The sequence below is a fragment of the Hordeum vulgare genome, chromosome 3H, assembly GCF_904849725.1.
Source record: "Hordeum vulgare subsp. vulgare chromosome 3H, MorexV3_pseudomolecules_assembly, whole genome shotgun sequence".
Taxonomy (NCBI): Eukaryota; Viridiplantae; Streptophyta; class Magnoliopsida; order Poales; family Poaceae; genus Hordeum; species Hordeum vulgare.
Window position 1 is genome coordinate 551,926,520 of NC_058520.1, and position 25,988 is coordinate 551,952,507.

Below are 25,988 nucleotides of genomic sequence, written 5' to 3' on the forward strand. Positions count from 1 at the left end.
TTGATTTTCGGGTTACTTTTTTACCGGACGCTAAAACAGAAAACAGGGAAAACTAAACTAAATCTATCATTTTTGTTCTAAGCAACCGAAGGTGAAAGCTTGGAACAGAGGTTTGTGACTCCTCGATTCATCCATCTCATGGTCATCGAAAGAAATCTGGTAGTGAGGTTGATCAAGTCTCTTTGACAAACTTTTTCGAATCGCAAAAGAGAACGGAGAATTTTCAAATAGTCACTAGGTTACCTCAATGGGGATGTGAATCTCCCCAACAAGCAAATCATACTTCATCTTGACACGAGGAATAGGGCATTCAAAGCTCCTAATAAGAATGGATGAAGTTTTTTCGATAGCATTGATGCAATGTACTCGATATTGTTTCTTCGGAAAGTGCACCGTATGCTCATTACCGTTGACATGGAAAGTGACATTGCCTTTGTTGCAATCTATAACAGCCCCTGCAGTGTTTAAAAAGGGTCTTCAGAGGATGACCGCCATGGCATCGTCCTCAAGAATATCCAAGATAACGAAGTCTGTTAAGATAGTGATGTTAGCAACCACAACAGGCACATCCTCGCAAATGCCGATAGGGAAGTTAATTGATTTGTCGGCCATTTGCAGAGAGATTTCAGTGGGTGTCAACTTATCCAGTTCAAGCCTATGATTAAGAGATAGAGGCATAACACTAACACCGGCTCCAAGGTCGCACAAAGCAGTTACAACGTAGTTGCCCTTAATGGAACAAGGTCTAGTGGGCACACCGGGATCACCTAGTTTGTTGGGAGTTCCACCCTTGAAGGTATAGTTAGCAAGCATGGTGGAAATCTCAACCTCAGGTATCCTCGTCTTATTAGTCACAATATCTTTCATGTACTTAGCATACAGAGACATTTTGAGCATATCTGTCAAACGCATTTGCAGAAAGACAGGTCTGATCATTTCAACGAAATGCTCAAAATCCTCATCTTCCTTTTTCTTGGATGGTTTGGGAGGAAAGGGCATAGGTTTATGAACCCATGGTTCCCTTTCTTTACCGTGCTTCCTAGCAGCGAAGTCATTCTTATTGTACCTCTTAGTCTTAGGCTGTGGGTTATCAAGATCAACATGTTCAATCTCCACATCCTTATCATTGCTAGGTTGAGCATATTCATGAACATCACTATTGATATTATCATTAGGCTCATGTTCATCACCAGATTGTGTTTCAACATCAGAGACAGAGGCATTGTTTGGACTCTCAGGTGTAGCAGCAACAGGGTTGCTAGCATGCAGGTTCCTATCATCTTTCTTCTTCTTTCTAGGATGACTAGGTGCATGAGTGCTAACTCCTTGAGAATCTTGTTCAATTCTCTTCGGATGACCCTCAGGATACAAAGGTTCCTGTGTCATTCTACCGCCTCTAGTAACGACTCTAACGGAATTGTCATTCAACTCATTGAGCAAGTCATTTTGAGCTTTAAGTACTTGTTCTACCTGAGTAGTAACCATAGAGGCATGCTTACTGAGAAGCTTAAGATCATTGACATTTCTGTCCACACAAGCACTTAAATGACTAAGCATACGAGCATTTTATTCGAATTGTCTGCTAACATAATCATTGAAACTTTGTTGTTTGGCAACAAAGTTATCAAATTCATCCATGCATAAGCTAGCAGGTTTATCAAAAGGAATATCACTCTCATCAAACCTACGCAGAGAATTTACTTCTACTACCTGTATCGGGTTATCGAGACCATGGATCTCTTCGATAGGTGGTAGATTTTTGACATCTTCAGATTTAATGCCTTTCTCTCGCATAGATTTCTTGGCTTCTTGCATATCTTCAGGACTGAGGAATATAATACCTCTTTTCTTCGGAGTTGGCTTAGGAGGTGGTTCGGGAATAGTCCAAGCATTCTCATTGCACAAGATGTTATTCAGTAGGATCTCAGCTTGTTCTACAGTTCGTTCCCTAAAAACACAACTGGCACAACTATCTAGGTGGTCTTTGGAAGCATCGGTAAGTCCATTATAGAAGATATCAAGTATTTCATTCTTCTCAAGAGGGTAATCAGGCAAAGCATTAAGTAGCTGGATGAGCCTCCCCCAAGCTTGTGGGAGACTCTCTTCTTCAGCTTGAGCAAAGTTGTATATTTCCTGCAAGGCAGCTTGCTTCTTATGGGCAGGGAAATATTTTTCAGAGAAGTAGTAGACCATATCCTGGGGGCTACGCACACAACTAGGAGAAAGGGAAGTGAACCAGGTCTTAGCATCATCCTTTAGCGAGAAAGGAAACAACTTGAGGATATAGTCGTGGCGAATCTTTTCCTCACTAGTGAATAGTGTGGCTATATCGTGTAGTTTGGTAAGATGTGCTACAACCGTTTCAGACTCATAACCATGAAAAGGATCAGATTCGACTAGAGTGATTAACTCAGGGTCGATAGAGAATTCATAATCCTTATCGGTCACAAAGATAGGCGAAGTAGAAAACTTCGGGTCGTATTTCATCCTAGCGTTCAGAGATTTTTCTTTCCACTTGAGCAGTAATTTCTCAACATTATAGCTATCCTTACATGCAAGAAAGTCCTCAGCTATCTCTCTCTCCATAACATAGCGCTCAGGCATAACAAGCAATTCAGGCATAGTAGCAGGTTCTACTTCAATAGTATCAGTAGTTTCAGAAATATCATCACGTCTATCAGCAACTCTAGCAATTTGTGCATCAAGGAATGCACCTAGTGGCAAAGCAGTATTAGGCATAGTATCAAGCATAGCATCATCAGGCAAAGTATCAAGCGTAGAATCATCAGGCATAGTATCAAGCATAGCATCATCAGGCATAGTATCAAGCATAGCATCATCAGGCATAGTATCAAGCATAGCATCATCAGGCATAGTATCAAGTATATCATCATCATAAGCATCATGGGCAGCAGAAGTAGCATCATCAAGCACATGCGACATATCAAGATTTCTAGCAGGAGGCGATGTCGCAAACTTACTCATAACTGAAGGTGAATCAAGTGCAGAGCTAGATGGCAGTTCCTTACCTCTCCTCGTAGTGGAAGGCAAGATTTTAGTTCTTGGATCTTTCGGATTCCTCATAGTGATCAGCAGACAAAAATCCCAAGTGACTCAGAGAATATAGTTGTGCCTCCCCGGCAACGGTGCCAGAAAATAGTTTTGATAACCCACAAGTGTAGGGGATCGCAACAGTTTTCGAGGGTAGAGTATTCAACCCAAATTTATTGATTCGACACAAAGGGAAGCAAAAGAATATTCTCAAGTATTAGCAGCTGAGTTTGTCAATTTCAACCACACCTGAAAGATTAGTGTCTGCAAGCAAAGTATCAGTAGCAAAGTAGTATGATAGCAACGGTGTCAGAAAAATATCTGTTGATGGCAGACTATTCCTAACTGTTGTATCAATGGCGCCAGTAAATAGCACTTGGACGGGGAACTATTCTTCCCCGGCAACAGCTCCAGAAAAGTATTGCGACAAGTAGCAGCAAAGTAACAGCAGTAGTGACAACAGTAGCAAGGAACAACAGTAGTGACAGCAGCAGCAGCAGCAACAGCAGTAGTAACAGCAGAGTAACAGAAGTAGCAACAATAGTAGCGACAAAGTAATGTAGAAAGGACCAGTAGTAAAAGACTCGTAGGCAGTGGATCGGTGATGGATGAGTATGACGGATGTGATTCATCATGTAACAGTTATAACATGGAGAGATAAGTAACTAGCTCCCGTTCGTCAATCTAATGTAGGCATGTATTCCGTATGTAGTCATACGTGCTTAGGGAAAAGAACTTGCATGACATCTATTGTCCATCCCTCCCGTGGCAGCGGGGTCCTAATGGAAACTACGGAATATTAAGATTCTCCTTTTAATAAAGAACTGGACCAACGCATTAACACTTGGTGAATACATGAACTCCTCATACTATGGTCATCTCCGGAGTGGTTCCGACTATTGTCACTCCGGGGTTGCCGGGTCATAACACATAGTAGGTGACTACAACTTGCAAGATAGGATCTAAAACATACATATATTGGCGACAACATAATAGGTTCAGATCTGAAATCATGGCACTCGGGCCCTAGTGACAAGCATTAACTCGAAACATTAATCTCAGAACTAACTCGATTACATGATAGATCTCATCCAACTCATCACCATCCAGCAAGCCTACGATGAGATTACTCACGAACGGTGAAGAGCATCATGGAATTGTCGATGGAGGAAGGTTGATGATGACGATGGCGATGATTTCCCCTCTCCGGAGTCCAGAACGGACTCTAGATCTGCCCTCCAGATGAAGAACAGGAGGTGGCGGCGCCTCCATATCATAAAACGCGATGAATCCTTCTCTCTGATTTTTTTCCGAGTGAGACAGAATAAATAGAGCTGAGTTTGGAGGCGGTGCTGCCATGTGGGCCCCACAAGCCCTCACGTCGCGGCCAGGGGGGGTGGCCGCGGCCTAGGGGCTTGTGGCCCACTGGCCCACCTCCTCCGGTGGATCTTTGCGCACGTATATTTCATTAATTCTGGAAAAATTCTCCGTAAATTTTTAGGACATTCTGAGAACTTTTATTTCTGCACAAAAACAACACCATGGCAATTCTGCTAAAAACAGCGTTAGTCCGGGTTAGTTCCATTCAAATCATGCAAATTAGAGTCCAAAACAAGGGCAAAAGAGTTCGGAAAAGTAGATACAACGGAGACGTATCACCAAACAAAACCCACAACTCGAAGAGAATTACAAGGATATGAAATCATGCATATAACAGATCAGAAGAAACTCAAATAAGATTTATAGATAATCTCATCATAAATCCACAGTTCATCGGATCTCGGCAAACACACCGCGAAAGAAGATTACATCGGATAGATCTCCATGAAGATCATGGAGAACTTTGTATTGAATATCCAAGAGAGAGAAGAAGCCATCTAGCTACTAGCTATGGACCCGAAGGTCTATGGTGAACTAATCACGCATCATCGGAGAGGCAATGGTTTTGATGAAGAAGCCCTCCGTATCCGAATCCCCCCTCCGTCAGGGCACCAGAACATGCCCCAGATGGGATCTTGCGGAGACAGAAGCTTGCGGCGGCGCAAAAGTATTTTCGTGGATCTCTCCCATGGTTTTGGATTTTTAGGGGATTTATAGGCGGAAGAAGTAGGGCAGAGGAGTGATCGCGCAATCTCTCACGTTAGCTAGACGAATGCTTATGACAACAAACCTTCTCCTGCAACGGCACCAGAAGAATGCTGATAGCACTCCCCGGTAATGAAACTAGAAGAATGTTGTTGACGCCCCACCAGCGCGTGGGTTCGCAGCAGTTTTCGAGGGTAGAGTATTCGACCCAAATTTGTAGATCGCCTGAAGGAGGTGAGAGAATACTCTCGAGTATTAGCAGCTGAATTTGTTGGATTCAACCACACCTGAAAGATTAGTATCTGCAAGCACAGTAGTAACAACAAAGTAGTATGATAACAATGATGTGAGAAACGATCTGTTGACGGCAGACTATTCCTAACAATTGTCAATGGCGCCTTCGTTGCGCGTCGACGGAAGTTGTCAATTCCCGTCAACGTCTAGCGAATCAACAGTGTAGCAGGTAGTAGCAGTGTAACGAGCAATAGCAGTGGCAAGGAACAACAGTAGTGACAGCAGTAGCAAGTAGCAACAGTAGCAAGCGACAGTAGTAGCAACAGTAGTAGAGCAGCAGCAGAGCAAAACAAGTGACAACAGTAGCAACAGTAGTAGCAGCAGCAGAGCAAGACAAGTAACAGCAGTAGCAACAGCAGTGGCAGCAGCAGAGCAAGACAAGTAACAGGAGTAGCAACAGTAGTAGCAACAGAGCAAGACAAGTAACAACAGTAGCAGGACAAACTCGTAGGCAATGGTCGGTGATTTGTTTGGGTGATATTCATCATGCAACAGCTATAACACGGAGAGATATGTGGCTAGCTCCCGTTCGTCAATGTGATGTAGGCATGCATTCCGTGTGTCGTCATACGTGCTTAGGGAAAAGAACTTGCATGACATCTATTGTCCATCGCTCCCATGGCAGCGGGGTCCAAAAGGAAACTACGGGATATTAAGGTTCTCCTTTTAATAAAGAACCGAACCAACGCATTAGCACTTGGTGAACACATGAACTCCTCAAACTATGGTCATCACCGGGAGTGGTTCCGGTTATTGTCACTCCGGGGTTGCCGGATCATAACACATAGTAGGTAACTACAACTTGCAAGATCGGATCTAAAACACACATATATTGGTGAAAACATAATAATTTCAGATCTGAAATCATGGCACTCGGGCCCTAGTGACAAGCATTAAGCATGGCAAAGTAGTAGCAACATCAAATCTCAGAACATAGTGGATACTAGGGATCAATCCCCATCAAAACTAACTCGATTACTTGACAGATCTCATCCTACTCATCACCGCCCAGCGAGCCTACGAATAGATTACCCACGAACGACGAAGAGCTTCATGGAATTGGAGAGGGAAGAAGGTTGATGATGACGATGGCGACGATTTCCCCTCTCCGGAGCCCAAAACGGACTCCAGATCTGCCCTCGAGATGAAGAACAGGAGGTGGCGACGCCTCCGTATCGAAAACGCGACGAAAACTTCTCTTTTTATTTTTTCTGGGATGAAAGGCAACTTATAGAGCTGGATTTGGGGGCGGCGGGTGCCTGTGGGCCCCACAAGCCCGCCCACCGCCACCAGTGGGGTGGTGGCGGAGCAGGGGCTTGTGGCCCACTGGCCCACCCCCGGAGGTGGAACTTGGCGCAGATATTTTTGATAGTTTCCAAAACTGCTCCCTGTAAATTTTCAGGACGTTTGGAGAACTTTGATTTCTGCACAAAAATAACACCAAGGCAATTCCGCTAAAAATAGCGTCAGTCCAGGTTAGTTCCATTCAAACCATGCAAATTATAGTCCAAAACAAGGGCAAAAGAGTTTGGAAAAGTAGATACGTTGGAGACGTATCAACTCCCCCAAGCTTAAAACCTTGCTTGTCCTCAAGCAACTCAGTTGACAAACTGAGAGAGAAAGAAAAACTTTGACAAACTCTGTTTGATCTTGTTGTTGCAACTATGTCTAAGTCATAACCATAATTTCAGCAAGATCACAAGTTAACCACATAAGCAAATGACACAAAGGTCTCACGGTAAACTAATATCAATGGCATAATCAGCTAACGAGCAAATAATAATGATTTTCAAATACCAACACTTCAATCAAAACAAGCATGAAGCAATATGAATAGGTGGTATCTCGCTAGCTCTTTCTGAGACCGCAAAACATAAATGCAGAGCACTTTCAAAGATCAAGGGCTGACAAAACATTGTAATTAATAGCAACGAAGATCCAGTCATAGTCATATTCAATATCAATCAAAAGCAAAGCATAAAAATGAGAGAGGTGCTCTCTAATTGGTGCTTATAAAAGAGGAGGATGACTCGACAGGAAAATAAATAGACAGGCCCTTCGCAGAGGGAAGCATTGATTTGTAGAGGTGCCAGAGCTCAAGCTTTGAAAACAGAGATAATAATTTTGGGTGGCATGCTTTCATTGTCAACGGAATGACCAAGAGTTCTCAATATCTTCCATGCTACTCATGCTATAGGCGGTTCCCAAACAGAAAAGTAAACTTTTAACTCCCCCACCACCAATCAATCACACTCCACGGCTAGCCGAATCCTCGGGTACCGTCCATACTAAAATCAATCTGGGGGGAGTCTTGTTTTACAGTTATGTTTTTGATTTAAGCATGGAAGTGGGCATCCCAAATACCGGCCCCTTTCTCGTGAATGACTGAGAATAAACACATGTCGAGGATAACACTCCTAGCATGGAAGATACCAATAGCCCTCTGTCACCACATGAGCGATTCGGGCATGCAAAACAAATTTATTTCTTGAAGGTTTAGAGAATGGCACATGCAAATTTACTTGGAACGGCAGGTAGATACCGCAAATAGGTTGGTATGGTGGACTCTCATGGAAAAACATGCCATGAGACGGAACGGTGGGAGTTGCATGGCAATATATCTCGGAATGGCTATGAAAATTCCATAATAGGTAGGTATGGTGGCTGTTTTGAGGAAGGTATATGGTGTGTTTGTGCACCGGCGAAAGTTGCGCGGCACTAGAGAGACTAGCAATGGTGGAAAGTGAAAGTGCATCTATACCATGCACTCACATTAGTCATGAAGAACCTACATACTTATTGCGAAAGTTTTTATTAGTAATCAAAACAAAGTGCTAAACGCATACTCCCAGGGAAAGGGTTGGTAGGTGTTAACCATCACGCGATCCCGACCGCAACACAAAGGATGAGAATCAATAAATCAATTATGCTCCGACTTCCTAACATAGCGGTTCATCATACGTGCATGTTATGGGAATCACTAACTTCAACACAAGTATTTCTAGATTTACAACACCCTACTAACATAACTCTTAATATTACCAAATCCATGTCTCAAAACTAATTGAGAGGAATCAAACCTCTCTTTCTAATCAATGCACATGAATATGGAAGTTTTATTCTATCCTCTTTGGATGCCTATGATCTTTGGGACTACTTTCATAGCACAAGCCAACTACCAAGTTACTGAGAGAGAGCACTCTCAAAAAGATATAAGTGAAGATCGACAGTTCTTATTTCTCCAAAATGTGACACCGCCCTGCTCTAAAAGATCTAAGTGAAGCACTTAGAGCAAAGTTATCTAGCTCAAAAGATATAAGTGAAGCACATGTGAGCTAAATTGCCTAACTCAAAAGATATAAGCGAAGCTCAATGAGTATTCTAGCAAATTCACGATGAGTGCATGTCTCTCTCAAAAGTTGTGCAGCAAGGATGATTGTGACACAACAAAAATAAAAGACTCCTATAATACACGATGCTCCAAGTAAAACACATATCATTTTGAGAATAAAAATATAGCTCCAAGTAATGTTACCGATGGATTGAAGACGAAAGAGGGGATGCCTTCACGGGGCATCCCCAAGCTTAGGATGTTTGGTGTCCTTGAATTTGGCTTGGGATGCCTTGGGCATCCCCAAGCTTGAGCTCTTTCCACTCTTTATCCCTTTGTCCATGAGAACATCACCCAAAACTTGAAAACTTCACAACACAAAACTTAAACAGAAACTCGTGATATCATTAGCACAAGAAAACAAACTACCACCTCTTGAGGTACTGTAGCAAACTTGATTTGTATTTATATTGGTGCTAGATTACTGCATTCTCACGTTTCCATGGCTAGTACCCCCGATACTATCCATAGTTTCATCAAAATAAGCAATTAACACAACAAAACAGAATCTGTTAAAAACAGACCGGTCTGTAGCAATCTGTATACTTCGTATACTTCTGTTATCTCACAAATACTGAAAAATTATGAAAGTTTGGGCAATTGGCATATAAACCATCATAAAAAATAATCAACACAAAATCTCTTTCTAGATAAAAATGAAAAATAATTTCGTGAGCGAAAAGTTTCTGTCTTTTTCCAGCATGATCAATCAACCATCACCAAAACTAGTCATAAATGTTTTACTTGGCTCAAACACAAAAAGAAACACAAAAAACACAATCATAACAGAATTATGATGGTGTGGACACAACAAAACATAAAGCAAAAAAGCAAAGATAAATTCATTGGGTTGCCTCCCAACAAGCGCTATTGTTTAACACCCTTAGCTAGGCATTGATAATTCAATGATGCTCACACGAAAGACAAGAATTGAAGCACAACGAGAGCATCATAAAGCATGTGAAAATCACATCTAAGTCTAACATACTTCCTATGCATAGGCATTTTATAGGAAAACAGATTGTCAAGACAACCAATAGTTACCATATGCAAGGAAGAAGAAAGAGACAACATCAATCTCAACATAACGAGAGGTAATTTAGTGATATGAAAGTTTCTACCACAATATTTTCCTCTCTCATAACAATTGCATGTGGGATCATAATCAAATTCAACAATATAGCTATCACATAGGATATTCTTTTCATGATCCACATGCATGCAAAGTTGACGCTCTTCAAAAATAGTGGGATTATCATCAACTAAAGTCATGACTTCTCCAAACCCACTTTCAATATCATTGGAAGTATCATATTCATCATGAGGCTTAAACAAATTTTCAAGATCATAAGAAAAATGATTACCCCAATCATGATCATTGCAACAAGTAGTGGGCATAGCAAAACCAGCATCCCCAAGCTTGGGGTTTTGCATATTTTTAGCATGATTGTCATTAATAGAATTTATAATGAAATCATTGCAATCATGCTTTTCATTCAAGGAGCCCTCGTGAATCACTTCATAAATTTCTTCATCATGATTTTCAGATTCACGCATCTCAAGCAAAACTCCATAGAGAAAGTCAAGTGCACTCAACTCACTAGCAAATGGTTCAACATAATTGGATCTCTTAAAGAGATTAGCATGTGGGCGAGGATCCATATCACTAGATTTTCAGCAAGCGACGATGCAAGCATATTGAAGGCACATAGCACATAGGCAAAGGAAAGGCAAATATTTTTGTAAATTTTTGTTTTTCAAAAGTGGGGGAGAGGAAAACGAGAGGCAAAAAAGTAAATGCAAGAGATGGGTTTGGGACGGTTACTTGGATAAGCTTCACTTGATGCTCCCCGGCAACGGCGCCAGAAATTGGCACGTTGACGGGAGACTATTCTTGACTTGATCCTCCTCCCCGGCAACGACGCGGGAAATTCTTCTTATTACCTCTTGAGCTTGCGTTGTTTTTTTTCCCTTGAAGAGGAAAGGGTGATGCAGAACAGTAGCAGTAAGTATTTCCCTCAGTTTGAGAACCAAGGTATCAATCCAGTAGGAGTATCAAGATGAGGCACCAATGTACCTGCGCAAAAACAACAAACTTGCACCCAACGTTACAAAGAGGTTGTCAATCCATTCACGATTGATTGCAAGGTGAGATCTGAAGGCGGAAAGTGCAACAAAGTAAAAGTGTAGGGCTGAAAATATGATGTGAAGTAGACCCGGGGGCCATAGTGTTCACTAGAGGCTTCTCTCAAGTTAGCAAATATTACGGTGGGTGAACGAATTACTGTCGAGCAATTGATAGAACCACACAAAGTCATGACGATATCTAAGGCAATGATCATACATATAGGCATCACGTCTGAGACAAGTAGACGATACTTTCTGCATCTACTACTATTACTCCATACATCGACCGCTATCCAACATGCATCTAGTGTATTGAGTTCATGACAAACAGAGTAACGCCTTAAGCAAGATGACATGATGTAGAGGGATAAATTCATGCAATAGATATAAACCCCATCTTTTTACCCTTGATGGCAATAACATGACGTGTGCCTCGCTACCCCTTCTGTCACTGGGTGAGGTCACCGCACGGTATGAACCCAAAACCAAGCACTTCTGCCATTGCAAGAATCATAGATCAAGTTGGCCAAACAAAACCCACAACTCGAAGAAAATTACAAGGATATGAAATCATGCATATAAGAGATCAGAAGAAACTCAAATAAGATTCATAGATAATCTGATCATAAATCCACAATTCATCGGATCTCGAGAAACACACCGCAAAAGAAGATTACATCGCATAGATCTCCATGAAGATGATGGAGAACTTTGTATTGAAGATCCAAGAGAGAGAAGAAGCCATCTAGCTACTAGCTATGGACCCGAAGGTCTATGGTGAACTACTCACGCATCATCAGAGAGGCAATGGTGTTGATGAAGAAGCCCTCCATATCCGAATCCCCCCCTCCGACAGGGCACCAGAACGTGCCCTAGATGGGATCTTGCGGAGACAGAAGCTTGCGGCGGCGGAAAAGTATTTTCGTGGATCTCTCCCGTGGTTTTGGATTTTTCGGGGATTTATAGGCGGAAGAAGTAGGGTAGAGGAGCCACAGGGGGGCCACAAGCCTGCTAGGCGCGCCCCCCAGGCCGCGGCTAGGGGGCTGGTGGCCTCCCATCGCGCCCTCTGCCTTGGTTCTCAAGCTCACTACGTAACTTCTGTTCCGGAAAAAAATCTTTTCAGTGGTTTTATTCCATTTGGACTCCGTTTAATATTGTCCTCTGATAAGGTCAAAAACACGGAAAAAAGCAGGAACTGGCACTTGGCACTGAGTTAATAAGTTAGTCCCAAAAAAGATATAAAAGGCATACAAAACATCCAAAGTTTGACAAGATAATAGCATGGAACCATCAAAAAATATAGATACGTTGGAGACGTATCACCACCATCTAGAAAACACTTGTTGCTACTCATATTCCCTTGATGAAGGTGTGCTGAATATCCGGGCCAAATACCAAATAGATATCGCACCAAAACCTAACATCTATAGCCGGATGCCCCAGCCCAGCCACACATCAGGACTGGGTCCATCCAGTCCTACGCACTCTCAGAGGCTGCCACCTCCATCTTCCGTCGGTCCATCCCTAGAGCAGGAACTGACGCATCGACCTTGCGTGGCCCGTCGTCAGTGCCACCATGACACCAAACAACTCCACCATCCTGCACGTATTCGTCCACATGCTCCTGTCACCGAACCTCCGCATCGCCATGCCACCGGGATCCGCCGTCGGCCTCGCGATGAATGCGACACCGCTCCTTCGCTTGTCATGTACAACCAGAATTTGCTCCAAAATGATGCTCCCGGGAGGGTCAACGGCATCGAAGGTGCCACCATCGTCTGATACAGTAAATCCAGATCTAGGATTTCCCCCGAAGCATCATCCGAGTGTGGTGCCACGACTTGCAACAACGACTCCTCGAGAAGAGAACGACGTCCTAGACGTTGCGATCGTCCGCCAAGACCGAAGTCGGCGCGATTTTTATCGGAAGTCATGTTACCCCGAACTCGCAGCTATGTGGAACCGAACGGAGACTCGCCACGGAGTCGAGGGCCACCGTCGGCATGCCGGCAGGGATCCTCCCGCCCCTCACCGGTCCTCCCTCCCGCCACCGGTCGGCCAAGGCCAAACCGAGACGGATCTGGACAGGACGCCAGATCCACGGTCAAAAAAGCCATCTATGTGCATGCAGCCGCCACACCGCCGACCATGGAGACTCCAGCCACCGCATGGCAGGGGCGCCGCCCTGACTGTCGCCCACGTCGTATGCAGCTGATAACCCACAAGTATAGGGGATCGCAACAGTTTTCGAGGGTAGAGTATTCAACCCAAATTTATTGATTCGACACAAGGGGAGCGAAAGAATACTCTTGAGTATTAGCAGTTGAGTTGTCAATTCAACCACACCTGAAAGACTTAGTATCTGCATCAAAGTTTTAGTAGCAAAGTAGTATGATAGTAACGGTAGCGGCGGTAACAGTAGCAGTAGTAATTTGTATAGCAAGTGTGACAGCAGTAGCGGTAAAGTAACTTAGCAAGGACCAGTATAGGAAAAGCTCGTAGGCATTGGATCGGTGATGGATAATTATGACGGATGGCATTCATCATGTAACAGTTATAACATAGGGTGATATGTAACTCGCTCCAGTTCGTCAATGTAATGTAGGCGTGTATTCCATATTTAGTCATACATGCTTATGGAAAAGAACATGCATGACATCTTTTGTCCTACCCTCCCGTGGCAGCGGGGTCCTAATGGAAAGTAAGGGATATTAAGGTCTCCTTTTAATAGAGAACCGGAACAAAGCATTAGCACATAGTGAATACATGGGATCCTTATACTGTGGTCATCTCCGGGAGTGGTTCCGGCTATTGTCACTCTGGGGTTGCCTGGTCATAACACATAGTAGGTGACTACAACTTGCAAGATAGGATCAAGAACACACATATTTTGATGAAAACATAATAGGTTCATATCTGAAATCATGGCACTCGGGCCCTAGCGACAAGCATTAAGCATAGCAAAGTAGTAGCAACATCAATCTTAGAACATAGTGGATACTAGGGATCAAACCCCATCAAAACTAACTCGATTAGATGATAGATCTCATCCAACCCATCACCCTCCAGCAAGCCTACGATAAGATTACTTACGAACGATGGAGAGCATCATGGAATTGACGATGGAGGATGGTTGATGATGACGACGGCGTCGATTTCCCCTCTCCGGAGCCTAGAACGGACTCCAGAGCTGCCCTCCCGAGGAAGAACAGGCGATGGCGGCAGCTCCGTATCATGAAACGTGATGAACTCTTCTCTCCTATTTTTTCTGGGCGAGAGAGGTTATATGGAGTTGGAGATGAAGTCGGGGGAGCTACATGGGCCCCACGAGCCTGCTAGGCGCGCCCTAGGGGGGCACCTGTAGGGCACGTGGCCCATTGGCAGCGTATCTTCAGTTGATTCTTTCTCTGATATTTTATATATATTCCATAAAAAATCCTCGTAAGTTTCCAGGTCATTTCGAGAACTTTTATTTCTGCACAAAAACAACACCATGATAGTTCTGCTGAAAACAGCGTCAGTCCGAGTTAGTTTCATTCAAATCATGCAAATTAGAGTCCAAGACAAGGGCAAAAGAGTTTGGAAAAGTAGATACATTAAAGACGTATCAACTCCCCCAAGCTTAAAGCCTTGCTTTTCCTCAAGCAATTCAGTTGATAAACTGAAAGAGACAAAAGAAAAACTTTTACGAACTCTGTTTGATCTTGTTGTTGTAATTATGTCTAACTCATATTCAGATTTTCAGCAAGATCATAAGCTAACCACATAAGCAATGACATTTAGGTGTCATGGTATACTCATATCAATGTCGTAATTAACTAGCGAGCAATAATAATAAGTTTCAAACATCAACACTGCAATCAAAATAATCATGATACAATATGAATAAATGGTATCTCGCTAGCCCTTTCTGAGACCACAAAACATAAATGCACAGCACCTTCAAAGACCAAAGGCCGACTGGAAATTGTAATTCATGGCAAAGAAGATCCAGTCACAGTCATACTCAATATCAATTAATAGCAAAGCATATAAATGAAGGAGGTGCCCTCTAACTGGTGCTTTTTAATAAGAAGAGGATGACTCAACATAAACGTAAATAGTTAGGCCCTTCGCAAAGGGAAGAATTGATTTGCAGAGGTGCCAGAGCTCAAGCTTTTTCAAACAGAGATAACTAATTTTGGGTGGCATGCTTTCATTGTCAACGCGATGACCAAGAGTTTTCACCATCTTCAATGCTACACATATTATAGGCGGTTCCCAAACAGAATATTAAAGTTTGACTCCCCCACCACCGATCAATCACACTCCACGACTAGCCGAATCCTCGGATGCCGTCCATACCAACAACAATCCAGGGGGAGTTTTGTTTGCAATTATATTTTTTATTTGATTTGAGCATGGAACTGGGCATTCCGATTACCGACCCCTTTCTCGTGAGTGATAGTGAATAAACACGTATCGAGGATAAGACACCTAGCATGGAAGATACTGACCGCCCCTTGTCACCACATGAGCGGTTCGGGCATACAAAACAGATTATTATTTGAAGATTTAGAGAGTGGCACATGCAAATTTACTTGGAACGACAGGTAGATACCGCATATATGTAGGTATGGTGGACTCATATGGAACAACTTTGGGTTTATGGAAGTGGATGCACAAGCAGTATTCCCGCTTAGTACAAGTGAAGGCTAGCAAAAGACTGGGAAGTGACCAACTGAGAGCGACAACAATCATCAATATGCATTGAAATTAACCAATGTTGAGTGCAAGCATGAGTAGGATATAAATCACCATAAACATGAATATCGTAGAGGCTATGTTGATTTTGTTTCAACTACATGCGTGAACATGTGCCAAGTCAAGCCACTTGAATCATTCAAAGGAGGATACCATCCTATCATACTACATCATAATCATCTTGAAATTCATGTTGGCATCCAAGACAAACCATTATAAGCTCCTAGCTAATTAAGCATGGCATCAGAAACTATGATCTCTAAGTTATCATTGCAAACATGTTTCTCTCATAACAATGCTGAATTAGGAACGATGAGCTAGTCATATTTACAAAAAAAAGGTCGAGTTCATACCAGCTTTTCCAGGCTCAGTCACTACATCATATATCATCATTATTGCCTTTCACTTGCATGACCGAATGATGTGAATAATAATAAGAGTGTTCATGCATTAGACTAAGCTGGAATCTGCAAGCAAATTCAGAGGAGAAGACAAAGTAATATGGCTCTTTGACGGATAAACAATAACGCATACGAGAGCCACTAATCATTTTAATCATGGTCTTCTACCTCGACCCAAAGAAAAAGAAAACTATTTACACGGGAAAGCTCCCAACAAGCAAAAGAAGAACGGGAAATCGTTTTGGGTTTTCTTTTTAATTACCACTAAGCATGCTGGAAAGTAAACTTACAACTATTTTTTTTGTTTTTCCCATTTTTAAACAAACACACTAGAAGAATGCAAGAAAAATAAATAAACTAGCATGAATGATACAATGGAAGAGTGTGAACACTGACTATCAAAGTGAATGTGTGAGCATGAATATAAAGTCGGTGAGAGACACATGCTCCTCCAAGCTTAGGCTTTTGGCCTAAGTTGGTCTAGTTCCACGGTTGGTCCGGGCGATATCCAAAATCATAATGGGGGTTGTACTGGGACGCGGCAGCTACCGCCTGAATAGCTGCCTCATGGAGGAGAGCAGCCTTCACCTCCCTCTCATACTCCTTTGCCTCTCCTATGGTTATGTAATATCTATGTTTTCCCTGAAAGTCAAGGAAGGCAGGAGGGATTCATTATCCCTCTCAAGGAACTGATAACGTATCATCGCAGCGCGATCAAGGAAAGTTGTGTGGAGCGGGGGATCTCGTGTGCGGATGGCTATTCCAAGAGAATTTGCTATGCAAGTGGCATATATCCCACCGAAGAAATCCCCTTCATTAGCATTATTATTTAGCTCCTAGCAATTATAGCTCCCATGTTGAAACTTCTATCACCCGTTACTGTGCTCTTTAGAATACGAAGGTCAGGTGCGCAGAGGTGACTATGGTCATGCTTGCCGTTAATGCATCTACCTATGAAGAGGGCAAAATAATGTAAGGTGGGAAAATGAATGCTCCCCATGGTAGCCTGCGGAATATCTCTAGTTTCTCCAACAGTTATACTAGAAATAAAATCTCTAACTGAAGACTTAGGAGGGTCATTGGGACTACCCCAATCAGGTATCTTGCATAATCTATTAAAATCCTCTAAATCCATAGTATACGATTTGTCATAAAGATCAAACAGTATGGATGTGTCGGCCAACTGAAAATTTGAATCTACGAACAAAAGAGGCATTGATTGTAGTATACTGTTCACATTTATTGGAGATGAATTCTTCGAGCCCGGCGTTGCGAACAAATGTATCAAACTCGTCCTTGAAACCTGCATCAATCATGAGTTCATCTGAAGGCCATTCACATGGTTGCACCGGTGCGTTCCTCGGCTGATAAGGATCGGGCTCCCGAATCGCGAGACAGGGACCCCTTTTGCTTGAGAAACCACCATGATAGTTCTTCCTAGACATATTCCTTTTTATGAACTAATTCTGAAATTTTTAGTGACTCAAAATAAAAGTGAACAAAGTCTAACAAAACTCATAGCAACTACTCCTACAAGTGCCTAGAGGCCATATCATGCATCAAAACTACTTGGGAGCAACTAAAATTAACATGTAAAGCTCAAGAACAGGGTCACCAAGGCAACAATAATATGCAATGAATAAAGCACCAGAATAAAAACTAATTGGACCAATGGAGGGGTCACATACGAAGGAACAATTCCCCAAAACAGTTTGGTGATTGGGGCTTTGCACAAGGAGATCGAAAAATGCAGCAAAATGAGAAAGAACACGGGTTTGAGCTGTGGAATGATTTTTTCTGGAGGTAGACGAAGAAGATGGGTGATGGAATAAGTGGAGGGGGCCATGTGGGACCCACGAGCCTGCCAGGCGCGCCCAGGGGGTGGGCGCGCCTCATGGGCTCGTGGCCCATTGGTGCATCCCCCTGACTAGTTATCTATCTCAAAAATTCTTAAATATTCCAGAAAAAATCATACTTGAATTTCACGGTATTTGGAGAACTTTTATTTTCAGGTCATTTTTATTGAACGGATAATGCAGAAAACAAGAAAATAATGCTATATTTATTATTTTTCTACGAAATAACAGAAAGTAAAAGTTGGGAACAGAAGGTTGTGACTTCTAGATTCATCCATCTCATGGTCATCAAAAGAAATCCGTCAATGAGGTTGATCAAGTTTCCTTGACAAACTTTTTTTTGAATCACATAAAACCGGAGAATTTTCGAATAATCACTAGGTTACCTCAACGGGGGTGTGCATATCCCCAATAACAAGTATATCATATTTCATCTTGACAGCAGGTATAGGGAATTCAAAGCTTCCAATAATAAGATGAAGATTTTTCAATAGCATTAATGCAATGAACTCGATATTGTTTCTTCCGAAAGTGCACCGTGTGCTCATTACCATTAACATGGAAAGTGAAATTTCCTTTGTTGCAATCAATAACAGCCCGTGCAATGTTTAAAAAGGGTCTTCCAAGGATGACCGCCATGGCATCATCCTCGGGAATATCAAGAATAACAAAGTCCGTTAAGATAGTAACGTTCGCAACCACAACAGGCACATCCTCGCAAATGCCGATAGGTAAAGCAGTTGATTTGTCGGCCATTTGCAAAGAAATTTCAGTAGGTGTCAACTTATCCAATTCAAGTCTACGATATAAAGAGAGAGGCATAACAGTAACACCGGCTCCAAGATCACATAAAGCAGTTCTAACATAATTTCCTTTAATGGAGCAAGGTATAGTGGGCACCCCGGGATCACCTAGTTTCTTCGGAGTCCCACCCTTAAAAGTGTAATTAGCAAGCATGGTGGAAATCTCAACATCAGGTATCTTTCTTTTATTAGTCACAATATCTTTCATGTACTTAGCATAAGGAGACATTTTAAGCATATCAATCAAACACATTTGCAAAAAGATAGGTCTAATCATTTCAACAAAGCGCTCAAAATCCTCATCATCTTTTTCTTGAATGGTTTGGGAGGAAAGGGCATGGGTTTCTGAACCCATGGTTCTCTTTCTTTACCATGCTTCCTAGCAATAAAATCATTCTTATCATATCTCTTGTTCTTAGGTTGTGGGTTATCAAGATCAACAGCAGGTTCATTCTCCACATCATTATCATTACTAGGTTGAGCATCAACATGAACACCATTATCTATATTATCACTAGGCTCATGTTCATCACCAGATTGTGTTTCGGCATCATAAATAGAAACATCATTTGGATTCTCATGTGTAACAGCAACAGGTTTCCTAGCATGCAAGTTCCTATCATCTTTCTTTTTCTTCCTATTACCAGGATGACTAGGTGCATCAGTATTAACTCCTTGAGAATCTTGTTCAATTCTCTTAGGATGGACCTCGGGATACAAAGGTTCCTGAGTCATTCTACCACCTCTAGTAACAACTCCAACAGAATTATCATTCAATTCATTAAGCAAGTCATTTTAAGCCTTAAGTACTTGTTCTACTTGAGTATTGACCATAGAAGCATGTTTACCCATAAGCTTAAGATCATTAACATTTCTATCGACACAAGCACTTATATGATTAATCATACAAGCATTTTGTTTCAGTTGTGTGCTAACATAATCATTAAAACTTTGTTGTTTGGCAACAAAGTTATCAAGTTCATCTAAGCATAAGCTAGCAGGTTTATCATAAGGAATATCACTCTCATTGAATCTACGAAGAGAATTTACCTCTACTACCTGTGTCGGGTTATCAAGACCATGTATTTCTTCAATAGGTGGTAGATTCTTAACATCTTCAGATTTAATACCTTTCTCTTGCATAGATTTCTTGGCTTCTTGCATATCTTCAGGACTGAGGAATAGAATACCACTTTTCTTTGGAGTTGGCTTCGTAGGTGGTTCGGGAATAGTCCAAGCATTATCATTTCTCAAGATATTATTCAATAGAATTTCAGCTTGTTCCACAGTTTGTTCCCTGAAAACATAACCAACACAACTATCTAGGTGGTCCCTAGAAACATCTGTTAGTCCATTATAAAAGATATCAAGTATTTCATTTTTCTTAAGAGGGTGATCACGTAAACCATTAAGTAACTGGACAAACCTCCCCCAAGCTTGTGGGAGACTCTCTTCTTCAATTTGCACAAAGTTATATATATCCTGCAAGGCAGCTTGTTTCTTATGGGTAGGAAAATATTTCTCAGAGAAGTAGTATATAATATCGTAGGGACTACGCACACAACCAGGAGAAAGAGAAGTAAACCAAGTTTTAGCATCACCCTTTAGTGAGAAAGGAAACAACTTAAGGATATAGTAATAGCGAATTTTTTCCTCATTAGTGAATACGGTGGCTATATCATTCAGTTTAGTAAGATGTGCTACAACAGTTTCAGATTCATAACCATGAAAAGAATCAGATTCAACCAAAGTGATTAACTCAGGATCGACAGAGAATTCATAATCCTTATCAGTAACAAAGATGGGTGAAGTAGCAAACTTAGGATCATATTTCATTCTAGCATTCAGAGATTTTTCTTTCCACTTGCGTAAAAATTCTCAAGATCGTAGCTATCCTTACAAGAAAGAAAGTCTTTAGCTACCTCTCCCTCCATAACATAACCCTTAGGTATATTAGGCAATTCATATCTAGGAGAACTAGGTCTAACAGGTGTCACAGCAGGTTCAACTTCAATAATTTCATCAGTTTCAGAAGTATCATCAGATTCAGCAATAACTCTAGCAATTTCTGCATCAAGAAATTCACCCAGTGGCATATCATTATCAAGCAAAGCATCATAATAAACATCATGGATAGCAGAAGTAGCATCATTGATACGTCTCCATCGTATCTACTTTCCAAACTCTTTTGCCCTTGTTTTGGACTCTAATTTGCATGATTTGAATGGAACTAACCCGGACTAACGTTGTTTTCAGCAGAATTGCCATGGTGTTATTTTTGCGCAGAAATAAAAGTTCTCGGAATGACCTGGAAATTTACGGCAAATTTTTGTGGAATATATAAAAATTACTGACGCAAGAATCAATGGAGGAAGTGGAGCGTGGAGCCCACAAGCCCACCAGGCACGCCCCCCTGGCCGCGTCTGGCAGGCTTGTCGGGCCCACGTTGCTCCACCGCCTCCAATCTCAGCTCTACTTAGCTTCTTTCGTCCAGAAAAAAAATCAAGGAGAAGAGTTCATCGTGTTTTACGATACGGAGGCATCGCCACCTCCTGTTCTTCCTCTAGAGGGCAAATCTCGAGTTCGTTCTGGGCTCCGGAGAGGGGAGATCGTCGCCATCGTCATCACCAACCTTCCTTCATCGCCAATTCCATGATGCTCTTCACCGTTCGTGAGTAATCTCATTGTAGGCTTGCTGGACGGTGATGGGTTGGATGAGATCTATCATGTAATCGAGTTAGTTTTGACGGGGATTGATCCCTAGTATCCACTATGTTTTGAGATTGATATTGCTACTACTTTGCCATGCTTAATGCTTGTCACTAGGGCCCGAGTGCCATGATTTCAGATCTGAACCTATTATGTTGTCGCCAATATATGTGTGTTCTTGATCCTATCTTGCAAGTTGTAGTCATCAACTATGTGTTATGACCCGGCAACCCCGGAGTGACAATAGCCGGAACCACTCCCGGAGATGACCATAGTATGAGGAGTTCATGTATTCACCAAGTGTTAATGCGTTGGTCCGGTTCTTTATTAAAAGGAGAACCTTAATATCCCGTAGTTTCCATTAGGACCCCGCTGCCACGGGAGGGATGGACAATAGATGTCATGCAAGTTCTTTTCCCTAAGCACGTATGACTACATACGGAATACATGCCTACATTACATTGACGAACTGGAGCTAGTTACATATCTCTCCGCGTTATAAGTGTTGCATGATGAATAGCATCCAGCATAATCATCCATCACCGATCCAATGCCTACGAGTCTTTTCCTACTGGTCCTTGCTACGTTACTTTGCTGCTACTGATCTCACTAATGCTACTGTTACTCTGCTGCTTCTACTGTTACTTTGCTGCTACTGATGTCACTTTGCTGCTACTGGTTACTGTTGCTAATGTTGCTATCATACTACTCTGCTACTGATACTTTGCTGCAGATACTAAATCTTTCAGGTGTGGTTGAATTGACAACTCAACTTCTAATACTTGAAAATATTCTTTGGCGTCCCCTTGTGTCGAATCAATAAATTTGGGTTGAATACTCTACCCTGAAAAACTGTAGCGATCCCCTATACTTGTGTGTTATCAAGACCTTTTTTTGGTGGCATTGCCGGGGAAGCCAAGTCAAGAATATTCTCCTGTCAATGTGCCTTTTTCTGGCGCCGTTGCAGGGGAGGCATACCTATATTCTCTGACTCACTTGGGATTTACGTCTTCTGGTCACTATGAGGAATCTGAAAGATCCAAGAACTAAAGTATTGCCCTCAACTATGAGGACATGTAAGGAACTGCCATCTAGCTCTGCACTTGATTCACCTTCAGTTATGAGTAAGTTTGCGACACCACCTCCTGCTAGAAATATTGATATGTCGCCTGTGCTTGATGATGCTACTTCTGCTGCCCATGATGCTTATGATGATGCTATGCTTGATACTGCTTTGCCACTAGGTGCATTCCTTGATGCACAAATTGCTAGAGTTGCTGCTAGATGTGATGATACTTCTGAAACTGCTGATACTATTGAAGTAGAACCTGCTATTTTGCCTGCTGGAACTAGCTCTCCTAGACATGAATTGCCTGGTATGCCTGAGTGTTATGTTATGGAGGGAGAGATAGCTGAGGACTTTCTTGCTTGTAAGGATAGCTATGATGTTGAGAAATTACTGCTCAAGTGGAAAGAAAAATCTCTGAACGCTAGGATGAAATACGACCCGAAGTTTGCTACTTCGCCTATCTTTGTGACCGATAAGGATTATGAATTCTCTGTCGACCCTGAGTTAATCACTCAGGTCGAATATGATCCTTTTCACAGTTATGAGTCTGAAACGGTTGTAGCCCATCTTACCAAACTGCACGATATAGCCACCCTATTCACGAGTGAGGAAAAGATCCACCACTACTATATCCTCAAGATGTTTCCTTTCTCGCTAAAGGATGATGGTAAGACCTAGTTCACTTCTCTTGCTCCTGGTTGTGTGCGTAGCCCCCAGGATATGGTCTACTACTTCTCTGAAAAATATTTCCCTGCCCATAAGAAGCAAGCTGCCTTGCATGAAATATACAACTTTGCACAAGTTGAAGAAGAGAGTCTCCCACAAGCTTGGGGGAGGCTCGTCCAACTGCTGAATGCTTTGCCTGATCACCCTCTTGAGAAGAACGAAATACTTGATATCTTCTATAATGGACTCACCGATGCTTATAGAGACCACCTAGATAGTTGTGTTGGTTGTGTTTTTAGGGAACGAACTGTAGAACAAGCTAAGATCCTATTGAATAATATCTTGTGCAATGAGAATGCTTGGACTATTCCCGAACCACCTCCGAAGCCAACTCCGAAGAAAAGAGGTATTCTATTCCTCACTCCTGAAGATATGCAAGAAGCTAAGAAATCTATGAAAGAGAAAGGCATTAAATCTGAAGATGTCAAAAATCTACCACCTATCGAAGAGATCCATGGTCTTGATAACCCGATACAGGTAGTAGAAGTAAATTCTCTACGTAGATTCTATGAGAGTGATATTCCTTTTGATAAACCTGCTAGCTTATGCTTGGATGAATTTGATAACTTTGTTGCCAAACAACAAAGTTTCAACGATTATGTTAGCAGACAATTGGAACAGAATGCTCGTATGCTTAGTCATTTAAGTGCTTGTGTGGACAGAAATGTCAATGATCTTAAGCTTCTGAGTAAACATGCCTCTATGGTTACTACTCAAGTAGAACAAGTACTTAAGGCTCAGAATGACTTGCTCAATTAGTTGAATGACAATTCTGTTAGAGTCGTCACTAGAGGCGGTAGAATGACTCAGGAACCTTTGTATCCTGAGGGTCATCCTAAGAGAATTGAACAAGATTCTCAAGGAGTTAGCACTAATGCACCTAGTCATCCTAATAAGAAGAAGAAAGATGATAGGGATTTGCACGCTAGCAACCCTGTTGCTGCTACACCTGAGAGTCCAAACGATGTCTCTGTCTCTGATGCTGAAACGCAATCTGGTGATGAACATGAGCCTAATGATAATATAAATAGTGATGTTCATGATAATGCTCAACCTAGCAATGATAAGGATGTGGAGATTGAACATGTTGATCTTGATAACCCACAGCCAAAGAATAGAAGATACGATAAGAATGACTTCGTTGCTAGGAAGCATGGTAAAGAAAGGGAACCATGGGTTCAGAAACCCATGCCCTTTCCTCCCAAACCATCAAAGAAAAAGGATGATGAGGATTTTGAGCGATTTGTTGAAATGATTAGACTTGTCTTCTTGCAAATGTGTTTGACAGATATGCTCAAAATGTCTCTGTATGCTAAGTATGACAGATATCGGCATTTGCGAGGATGTGCCAATTGTGGTTGCGAATGTCACTATATTAACAGATTTTGTTATTCTGGATATTCCCGAGGATGATGCCATGGCGGTCATCCTTGGAAGACCCTTTCTAAACACTGCAGGGGCTGTTATAGATTGCAACAAAGGCAATGTCACTTTCCATGTCAACGGTAATGAGCATACTGTGCACTTTCCGAAGAAACAATATCGAGTACATTGCATCAATGCTATCGAAAAAACTTCATCGATTCTTATTGGGAGCTTTGAATGCCCTATACCTACTGTTAAGATGAAGTATGATTTTCTTGTTGGGGATATCCACATCCCCATTGAGGTAACTTAGTGACTATTTGAAAATTCTCCGTCTTCTTTTGCGATTCGAAAAAGTTTGTCAAGGAGACTTGATCAACCTCATTGATAGATTTCTTTCGATAACCATGAGATGGATGAATCGAGGAGTCACAAACCTCTGTTCCAAACTTTCAACATCGGTAGCTCAGAACAAAAATGATAGATTTAGTTTAGTTTTCCCTGTTTTTTGCTTTTAGCGTCCCGTAGAAAAGTACCCCGAAAATAAAAGTTCTCCGAATGTCCTGAAAATCAAGTATGATTTTTTCTGGAATTTTTGAAAAATACTGAGACGAAGAGCTAATCAGGGGGCTGCACCAGTGGGCCACAAGCGTTGGAGGCGCGGGCACCCCCTGGCCGCGCCATCCAGGCTTGTGGGGCCCACGTATACCCCCTCCACTCATTCCATCTGCCATCTGCTTCTCCTACCTCCAGAAAAAATTGTTTCGCAGCTAAAACCCGTGTTCTTGCTCTTCTTGCTGGGATTTTTGATCTCCTTGTGCAAAGCACCATTCACCAAGCTGTTTTGGGCAAATTACTCCTTGGTAAATGACTCCTCCATTGGTCCAATTAGAACTGCTTTATGCGATCTTGGAGCCGGTGTTAGTGTTATGGCTCTCTCTCTTTATCGTAGGCTTGAAGTGGATAAGTTGACACCCACTGAAATCTCTCTGCAAATGGCCGACAAAGCAACTGCTTTCCCTATCGGCATTTGCGAGGATGTGCCAATTGTGGTTGCGAATGTCACTATCTTAACAGACTTTGTTATTCTGGATATTCCCGAGGATGATGCCATGGCGGTCATCCTTGGAAGACCCTTTCTAAACACTGCAGGGGCTGTTATAGATTGCAACAAAGGCAATTTCACTTTCGGTAATGAGCATACTATGCACTTTCCGAAGAAACAATATCGAGTACATTGCATCAATGCTATCGAAAAAACTTCATGGATTCTTATTGGGAGCTTTGAATGCCCTATACCTACTGTTAAGATGAAGTATGATTTGCTTGTTGGGGATATCCACATCCCCATTGAGGTAATTTAGTGAC